The sequence below is a fragment of the Spinacia oleracea genome, chromosome 6 (assembly GCF_020520425.1).
Source record: "Spinacia oleracea cultivar Varoflay chromosome 6, BTI_SOV_V1, whole genome shotgun sequence".
Taxonomy (NCBI): domain Eukaryota; kingdom Viridiplantae; phylum Streptophyta; class Magnoliopsida; order Caryophyllales; family Amaranthaceae; genus Spinacia; species Spinacia oleracea.
This window is the reverse complement of record NC_079492.1, coordinates 119,817,312-119,826,946: the sequence shown is the minus strand read 5'-3', so window position 1 is coordinate 119,826,946 and position 9,635 is coordinate 119,817,312. Positions and strand designations below refer to the sequence as shown.

Sequence of the window (9,635 nt, the reverse complement as noted above, 5' to 3'; positions counted from 1 at the left end):
TTGCCTTGTTAATCGAGTTGACAACCTCTAACGCATCAGATTCCAGCCAAATCTTGTCAAAACCCATCCTTCGTGCCACTTGAACTCCATACTTCTGCCATGTCCGCCTTCCAAGCTACATTCAGCCTTTTTGTTGCTGTTACAATGAGCCTTCCCTCATGGTTTCGTACCAGCACACACAACCCCACATAAGCCCCCTCAACAACGTGTGCATCGACATTCACTTTCATGGTACCCGTAGGCGGGGGGTGCCATCTTGTGGCAGACAACGGGGCACCAATCGCAGGGTGGACTGAGGATACGTTTGTTGTGTACCACCCATACTCCTCTACCAATTGCAGAAAGCCTGATGTAGTTACATCAGCATTCAGGTATTTCTTCTCATGCACATACTTATTCCTCAAGAACCATATTGCCCATGCTGTTGCCAAAATACTCCTTACCTCCTTCACCCCTGCCTTATTCGCCCACCACCTAACCTTCATATCCGCAGTCCCCACTGGCGCACTGTCAACCACGTTACGAAGTTCACTTTTATCCCACACCATTCTCGCAGACGGGCACTCAAAAAAGAACATGGGTTATTGACTCCACTTCTAACCCACAGCATACACATAACTCATCATGGGCAATGTGTCGACGGTATAACACCTCTTTGACAGCCATGCTTCCCTTGCACACTTGCCACGCGAAATGGGACAATTTAGGTGGACCACTAAGACCCCAGACTAGCCTCCATAACTCAGCATTGTCTCCTGCTGTTGCTTGCATACACCCCATGACACCCTCCCAATACCCTGATTTTACACTATAAATTCCATCCTTTGATGGATACCAGTAAATAATATCAGGAGTATAGAGAAAATGGAGAGAGGGATTTGCAGTATTAATTTGTTGTCAGCAGCATCAAAGGTGCTTTCGACCAACACAGAATCCCATTCGCCACACACATGATCAATACAGTCCGCTACTTTAAGGTCAACATCAACAGTCGTACCAGTTTTTGGCTTTGGCGCATCCTGTTTTCCTGGCAGCCATCCACAGTCCCACACCCTAATATTCGTTCCAGAGCCTACTCTCCATTTCAGACCATCAAGGTGCAGTGATTTCGCTCCCCACACGCTTCTCCATGAATAACTAGGGTCATAACCACGACGAGCATCTAGAATCGACCCATGCTTGAAATATCTTGACTTCAAAACCGAGTGTAAGAGAGAGCTTGTGTCACAATGCAGTCGCCATACTTGTTTCTCTAAGAGCACTTGATTGAAGATTTTTAAGTTCCGGAAACCCATACCGCCCAATGTCTTTGGCTTACAAAGTGACTCCCATGAGTGCCAGTGCATTTTTTTTGTTGTACCATGTGACCCCCTCCAGAACCTCGCAAAAAGGGCATGAATCTCGTCCAGTAAACCATCAGGTATTTTGAAAATACTCATCATATAAGTGGGGATAGCCTGTGCGACTGCTTGTATCAATACTTCCTTCCCGGGCCTAGACAATAACTTCTCCTTCCATCCTTGTAATTTCTTCCATATTCTTTCCTTCAAAGACGCAAAAATGGCTTTTTTTGACCTTCCAATAATAGTCGGCAACCCCAAGTACTTCTCGTGCCTCTCCACTTCTTTAACACCCAAAGTATTCACAATAGTTTCTCGCCGACTCACGTCCATACATTTGCTAAAAACAACATCTGTTTTGTCAAGATTGACACTTTTCCCGGAAGCTCTTTCATACTTGCTAATTATATCAGCTATCACTGAGCATTCACTAACAGATGCTTTTGCAAATAAAAGACTATCATCAGCAAAAAAATAAATGTGATACCCTAGGGGCATCATTGCAAATCTTCGCCCCACGAATCAAATAATCCTTCGTTGCCTTTGAAATCAAGGAAGAAAAGGCGTCAGCAACAATAAGAAATAAATAGGGAGAAATCGGATCACCTTGTCGGAGGCCTCTAGACGGAGTGACGGCCCCGGAAATTTGCCCATTGATTTTGAAAGAAAAAGACACATTAGATAAACAATCCATAATACGTTGAACCCAAAGATCGCCAAAACCAAGCTTATACAACACCTTTTCCAGAAAAATCCACTCCACCCTATCATATGCTTTCTTCATATCCAGTTTCAGCGCAACCGAACCCTCCTTCCCTTCCCCCTTTCTCTTCATTGCGTGAAAAATTTTGAACGCAACTAGAGCATTGCCAGTGATAAGCCGTTGTAGAACAAAAGCACTCTGGTTAATTGAGATAATATCACCTAGGAAAGGTTTCAGTTTGTTTGCCAAGGTTTTTGATATAATCTTGTAAAGCACATTACAACAACTTATCTGTCTGAATTCCGTCATAAGTTTAGGATTTTCGCATTTCAGGATTAAAACCACACAAGTTTTGTTGACCTCGGTTAAGTCTACTTGTCCCCTCCACCATTGCTTTACAAACATAATTATATCACTACCAATTATGTGCCAGAATTTCTGAAAGAATAACGCATGCATACCATCCGGGCCCGTCGCCTTGTTGGGGTGCATCTGAAATAAAGTTGCTTTTATCTCATCATCATTCGGCTCTTCACTAAGTTCCACGTTCATTGCATCAGTTACCATACTTTCCATTCCTACCATAGCCTGATCAAAGTCACAAGGATCATTAGACGCAAATAGTGATCCAAAATAGCTCGAAACCATGTCTTCCAACTCTTCTCTCTTCGTGTGCCACACACCACTTTCATCAAGCAGCCCATTTATCTTATTTATATGCCTCCTATGACTCGCTTTGTGATGAAAGTAAGAGGTATTTTTGACACTATCCATTAATTCATTTACCCTAGCCCTTGCGTGCCAGTAGGACTCCTCTTGTTGATGCAACGTATCCAACTCCGATGCCAGCTCGTTACATTTACGTAACATTTCAGTGTGTGGTATTTGAGACTGCATATTCAATTTCCCCTCTGCAATTCATATAACTACATTATCCCTTTGTGTTAAACGATTTAAACAATTGTTTTATTTTATATAGGAAAAATTGTCATTAATAATCCTAACTTTCATCAGCCTTCTCAAAATTATCCCAACTTTGAATTATTTTATAATAATCGCAACTTTAGGGGTACCTTATCAAAACATTACGAACTATAAATATATTATATATTATACTAAAACAAACACCAGGAATGACACATGTCACTTCCTATTGCAAAATTTTCCTGCCAAAAACTTTTTTCCTAAAATAATATATCTATTTTATTTTATTTTATTTTATTTTTTCTCCTTTTGTATACACTGTTTATATATGGAAAGAATTATAGTGTAGAATATATCAGCATTTGACGATTTTGTTAACATTTTAGTCAAATATTGATATAAATAATACAAAATATATTTAATCAACATTTTGGTCAAATTAACATATTAAGCATATCGAACACCAAATTATCATATTAAACTTATACAGTACATTATATGATTAAATAAGTACGATCAAGATTTATTAATTATGCATTTGTTTTAAGGGATAATATTTTATAAAAAATATGGTCCAATATCCATGCATGCAAGGGACCTAATCTAGTTTCAACATATTATAGACCTAAAATGGATTAGTGTAGGAAAGAAAAAAGATAGTTGGCTTATTTTGAGAAAGTCCCCTCAAAAGTTGGGATAATATTTTATAAAAAAGATGGTTCAATATCCGTGCATGCAAGGGACCTAATCTAGTTTAAAGATATTATAGACCTAAAATGGATTAGTGTAGGCAAGAAAAAAGATAGTTGACTTATTTTGAGAAAGTCCTCTCAAAAGTTGGGATTATTTTAGAATAATCCAAAGTTGGGATTATTTTGAGAAAACGGATGAAAGTGAGGATTATTCTTGTCAATTTTTCCTTTTATTTATACTTTGTATCATTGTTACCTAATTCGCTAGTATGACTCCGAGTACGGGTTTGTAATTCTCTACCTAATATTATACCATTTTCATGTTATAATTAGCTTTTTCGATTCTTGGTTCCTGAGGTGATTAGAGAATTAGGTAACACACTAAAATTGTCTCTTATTGTTAAGAAATTTGAAGTATGAGAACAGAAAGGGAAAAATAGGAACCCATAGTACGGAATTTAGGTGAGAGATAATGGAAATAAAAATGAAATGGGAAGATTGAGAAGTGAATATACGTCATATGAATTTGGATATTTAAACGGATGTGCTTCACCCGCAAGGTTTAGTTAATCATTACAAAATTATTGCCGAAGTTGCTGCAAATACGAAGGAGAGGAAAAAAAAACGAAGCTTCCTTGATTTTAAATAGTTAAATTGGTAAGGAAAAGACATGAAAATTAATTGAGCAGCTGAAATAGAAAGAAAAAAGGAGGAAGAAGGGTAGTCAATTTTGGGGGGAAAGAAGGTAGCTTGGGAAAACGGATAATCATTATTTAATCTGGTTAATAGTCACATTTTCTCAAGTAAATAGTTCAAAGAAGTTGAAATGACGTCATACACAAAAATAACGGGAAAATTTCTCATAATAAGTTGACATGTGTCAAAGTATGACATCAACGGTCATTCCTTTAATATTAGTTATAGAAGATTTGGTATACTAGGTGTTAAGCATGTGTGTTGTCTGAGTTTCTTACTTTTACACTGGTATCTACGTTGTACCAGCTATTGTTTAGAGCTGATCAACGTGGCCCGGCCCGAAAATTATCGGGTTTTGGGCAGTCTTTTTCGGCCCGGTTTTCGAGCCTGGTCCGGCCCGAACTTTTTAAAAAAATTGCGGGCTTTGGACAACGTAAACACAACAATTTTAGTTATAAATTTGGCCCGACCCGAAATGGCCCGAAAACCCCGCTATTTTTGACCCAAAATAGGGGTTTTGGGCCCAAAAAATCGGCCCGAAATTTGGCCTGGCCCGGCCCGACATAATGGGTAGATTTTATGCCCTTGGCGCGGCCCGGCCCGCCTTTTGACCAGGTCTATTATTTTATGGTTGTTTACTTGTTTAATTAAATAAATTATAATTTCTTCAAAATTTCTAACCCTATTTACATAAACAGCACTTTTATTCAAGTTGTCTTATTTTAGTTATAAGTATTTTTATTCAACATGGATATTATTTATTGTCGATTTAGTGTGGCCCAAATTTTATATGGCCCAACCCTTTAAGATATCTCTCAACATTACTAGAAAAATCTAGCAAGTTGACTTAAGTCTAGAAAGAAGCTCCTAGATGTGATGATTTGTATTATATCTAGAGTTTTCCAGTAGCTTCATGAAGCTAGAAGTCACTATAAATATGCATTTGTTGGAATATATGACTACTACTACACCACACACAAAAGGCCACTCTCTCCATACACTACAAGTCCTCCTTAAATAGTATTCTCCTTATATTATCCACCTATCCACTAATCTACTATTTTATACTACTCTTTTGTGAGTTCATCCTATTATAGTGAGAGTTGTAATTGTATTACTATCCCTAATAAGTTAGGGTTCTTGTACTCTCCTATTTTACATATAGTGGATTTTTGGGTGCTTGTCGTCCGTGGGTTTTTTTGCCTTGATTTGAGGATTTTTCTCATGTTAAATCTTGTGCCCATGTTATCGCTTTTCTTGCATTTTATCTACATTAATTTCTCGATTATTTCGCATCTGTTGAGCCTCATGCCCTTACATTTATTTTAGTGAGAAAATTCAACAATCAACTTTGGATATAACTAGTTCTTGCCCCGTGCGCCTTAGCACACGGTCCCCCGAGGTATAAGAAAATAATTACCAAAACTCAATGCAAACCCCAAATCCAATTAATACATGGAAATAGTTAAGTAGTGGAGTGTTGAAAATGTTAGGCGTGGGATGGAAGCATTCATCATTGTTGGCTGACGTGTCGTTTGTAAGGGGTGGTATAAATGATCTTGTAAGATACTCGGTCGAGGCCTGGGATGACCGTGTCATTCATCATTGTTGGCTGACGTGTCATTTATACCACCCCTTACAAACGACACGTCAGCCAACAATGAGAAGCAAATTGTATCTTGTAAGATACTCGGTCGAGGCCTTCACTTGCATCATATATTCACAGTAAACATATGAAATATGTTTGGGAATAAAGAAATACGAAGTATATGTTTATTATCATTTTGAATCATCAAGTATTGGTGGTACAATACACAATTGATTGACAATCTTTAGAAATTAAACTTATAAAACATAAGATTAGACCAATAGTACGGAGAATTATGCAAGGCTCTTAATATCCTTTACAATCTACTACTCAACAACAAGAGGAACTGACTCAACCTGCAGAAATGCGAAGACAATACATCAATAACGCATAGTTTGAATCGCCGTGAAGGTAGGTTAGGTACGGTCATGTCAATCCTGAGTAGAGATTATATGGTCAACTTACCAGCTTGTTATAACCAATGGCCAACAACATCTCAATGTAGCGATCATCCTTGTTTATATCAATCTTAGAAGCATACTTCCAAACTCTATAAATCCTGGCAAGTGTGAGCAGTTTTTTTGAGTATATTTTCCATGTATATCTGCACAATTTTAATCACTTACAAAATGAAGGTAGTCATAGAACATTAAAGCCAAAGAAAGGCAAAACGAATTGTATTGTGCATAAAAAATGGTCTTACTTTTCTTGAATTCGTTTTAGTCCTCCCTTTGAGATAAGCTCCCAATGGGTAGGATCAACCTTGCACTTCCCAAAGAAATTGTAACACCCTAATAATTCCTTGCTTTTATAAAACCATTTTCCAACTTAAAATAAAGGAATTACTAAAGCATTACCGCCACCGTGATAACGGTTAAGGCTATTACCAGAATTACGCAGCGGAATTAAATGTCAACTAACTTTTAAAAACATAATTAATGAAATATCGAGGCCTCCTACAATTTGGAACCATAATGGCCCAAAATCCAAAGTATAAATAATTCAAACATAATTAAAGTACTAAATAAAATAGTTTCAAAGAACGAAAGCATGCAACTCTCTCAATCATCCCAAGCCACATGATTTCGATCGTACTTGATCTACCAACCTGCTATATTATTCTACTCCCCAACAATGCAAGTGCAAATGATGGATCATCATAGGGTCATTAAGGCAAAGGCCATGACCAGAAACACACAAAGCACGTAGTCAGCAAAAGCTGAGTACTTACAAGCATAGAGTGAATGAAACTAAAACATGCATCACTCACTAAGTACTAATCAACATGCAAATCCATATAATAATTAACAACCAATCATGAATACAAGACTCGACACTTGACTCGACTCTTGACTCACAATTTAATTAGAATAAGCTTCGAACGGGCCAAAGAAATATTCCATAAAGGAAAGGTGATGGGAGCCAACCATACACCAAATATATAATAATAAAATCGGGTCATACCGAGTGTCGGGCCATACCGACGGAATTCCTGCGCATAATATAAATGAAACAACGTCTTGTATCATTAGTACGAGTACGAGCTTTCCGGCAAGACTCCCCCCATTGTTCATACTCATGGTATATACGTTCCAAGAGTTTTGAAGCTTGTTCTGGTTGCACTTTACGTTTATTAATATTTTAAAGAGGCGAACTCAAGACTCGACAACATGCATACATACAATTAATAAACAACAACCAAAACAATCTTATTTTAATTGCTTTAGGACTTGTGATCAACCAAGCAGACACTTGTGATATTACTACCATGTTCCTCCTCACCAAAGTGAGACTCCACATCATGCACATTAACACGAGGGTGTGCCCTTGCACGACAAATCCTAATTCATTTCATACATAACATTCCCAACTGAATCCTACATGTGCGGTGGCTTACGTGAGCTAACCCTTCACATGTAGTAAAATAAATAGTACAACGAAGTACGAATAATTGGCTCAAAGTATGCTAGACATCCCGTACAATAGAATACAAATATATAATCCATCCCTTGCATGTGAAATAAACCATACATGCATAAATATTGAACAACATGATTGACAATGAAATCCATACTCATAATAATTTCAACATGCTTGTTCAACAACTAATCCAATAAATTCAACATCACAAATCTCATGCTCGTTCACCAAAATAAATATGATTCCACATAATGTAATTCACATCATCAATAATCATGTAATGTCATTGACAAAAGGTGTGGTCGCCCTAGACTTTGCAATAACGAGCACTCAACTAGATATCACCTCCTATCATCAAAATAATGAAACTTAAATTATTTCCATGTTCATTAAATTTCCAGCAACTTTATAAAAATTAAAACCTCCTTTAAACTTTAGAATTCAATCGTTTTTCAATAATAAAATCGTCTCAATTTGCAAAATCAATCCCTAGTACAAAAACATACTTTTTCCGTCTTAAAAATCAATAAAAAATCAACACTTTAAACCTTTATTCAAATCTGAAAATATAATTGATTATCATAATTAAAATTATCACCTAATTATGCTAATCAATTGACTCATTAGGTCTAGGTTAAAACCCTAACTTGAAAATCCCAATAAAACTAGTTTATTATCATAAAAATCAATGCTTTATTTAATAAACAAATCTGAAAATTCCTCCTTTAATAATTAAAACCAACCTAATGAATCACAACACACAAATCCTCAAACCACGGTATTCATAACCGGTTCCCAGCATTTTAATTACTCAAAACAATATTAATATAATAATTTAAAATACGAAATTTATATAGAATAGGTAAGGAAGAAGAGAATTATACCAATCCGGCCTATAGCACGGAACAACCACGAATATAATGTGATTGGGCGAAAAGAATTGAACAACGAACGAACAACACACACACGACCGTGTGTGTGCGCGCAGCAGCGAGGGGACGAGGCAACAGGGGCGCGCGCTGCGACGAGGGGACGAGGGCAGCAGGGGCGCGCGCTGTGCGCGAGGAGAGAGCGAGAGAAGGCGAGAGTGTGGGCGCTGTGCGCGAGGGAAGGCGAGCGAAGCAGGGGCGCGCTGTGCGCGAGGGAGAGATGAAGAGAGGGAGCGTGCAAGCGAAGGGCGCGAGGCACGTAGCGCTGGGCGTGAGGCCGAGCAGCACGAGCGCACGAGCACTGCTGTGCGGTGTGCCGAGCAAAGAGGAGAGAGAAGGAGGAGTGGGGTGCAAGAAAGCCAAAAAGGGTTTTATGTGATTTTAGGGGTTCATTTAATGATGAGGAGTCCTATTTATAGGCTCCATATTGTTAATGGGCTAGGCTTAGGAAATTAGAATTGGGCTTAGGGAATTAAATGAATTGGGCTAGCTTAGGATTTAAATTAAACTGTTTGGATTGGGCTCGTTTAATAAAACGAATTGGAATTTAATTTGCAACTCATTTGCAACTCATTTAATTTCCCGACTCAAGAATTAAATTCGTTTCGTAATTAATTAAAATAATAAATATTCTAATTAATTAAAATACATTAAATAAAATACATTTAAATATTATTTAAATGTTAATAAATCGTAAAATGCTTTATAAATATAATAAAATATACTTATAAATATTATAAAAATACGAGGTATTACAGTCTACCCTCCTTAAAAGAAGTTTCGTCCCGAAACTTGGGTTCGGAAATCAAAATTCAACTCAAAACTTGAGACTTTCTGAGACTT

General features: G+C 37.4%; 1 pseudogene; it reads right to left on the bottom strand.

Annotated features, from left to right (window-relative positions):
- Positions 1-5,924: 5,924 nt before the first annotated feature.
- The window catches only part of LOC130464229 (sucrose synthase 4-like), a 79,397-nt pseudogene continuing 75,686 nt past the window's right edge, over positions 5,925-9,635 (bottom strand).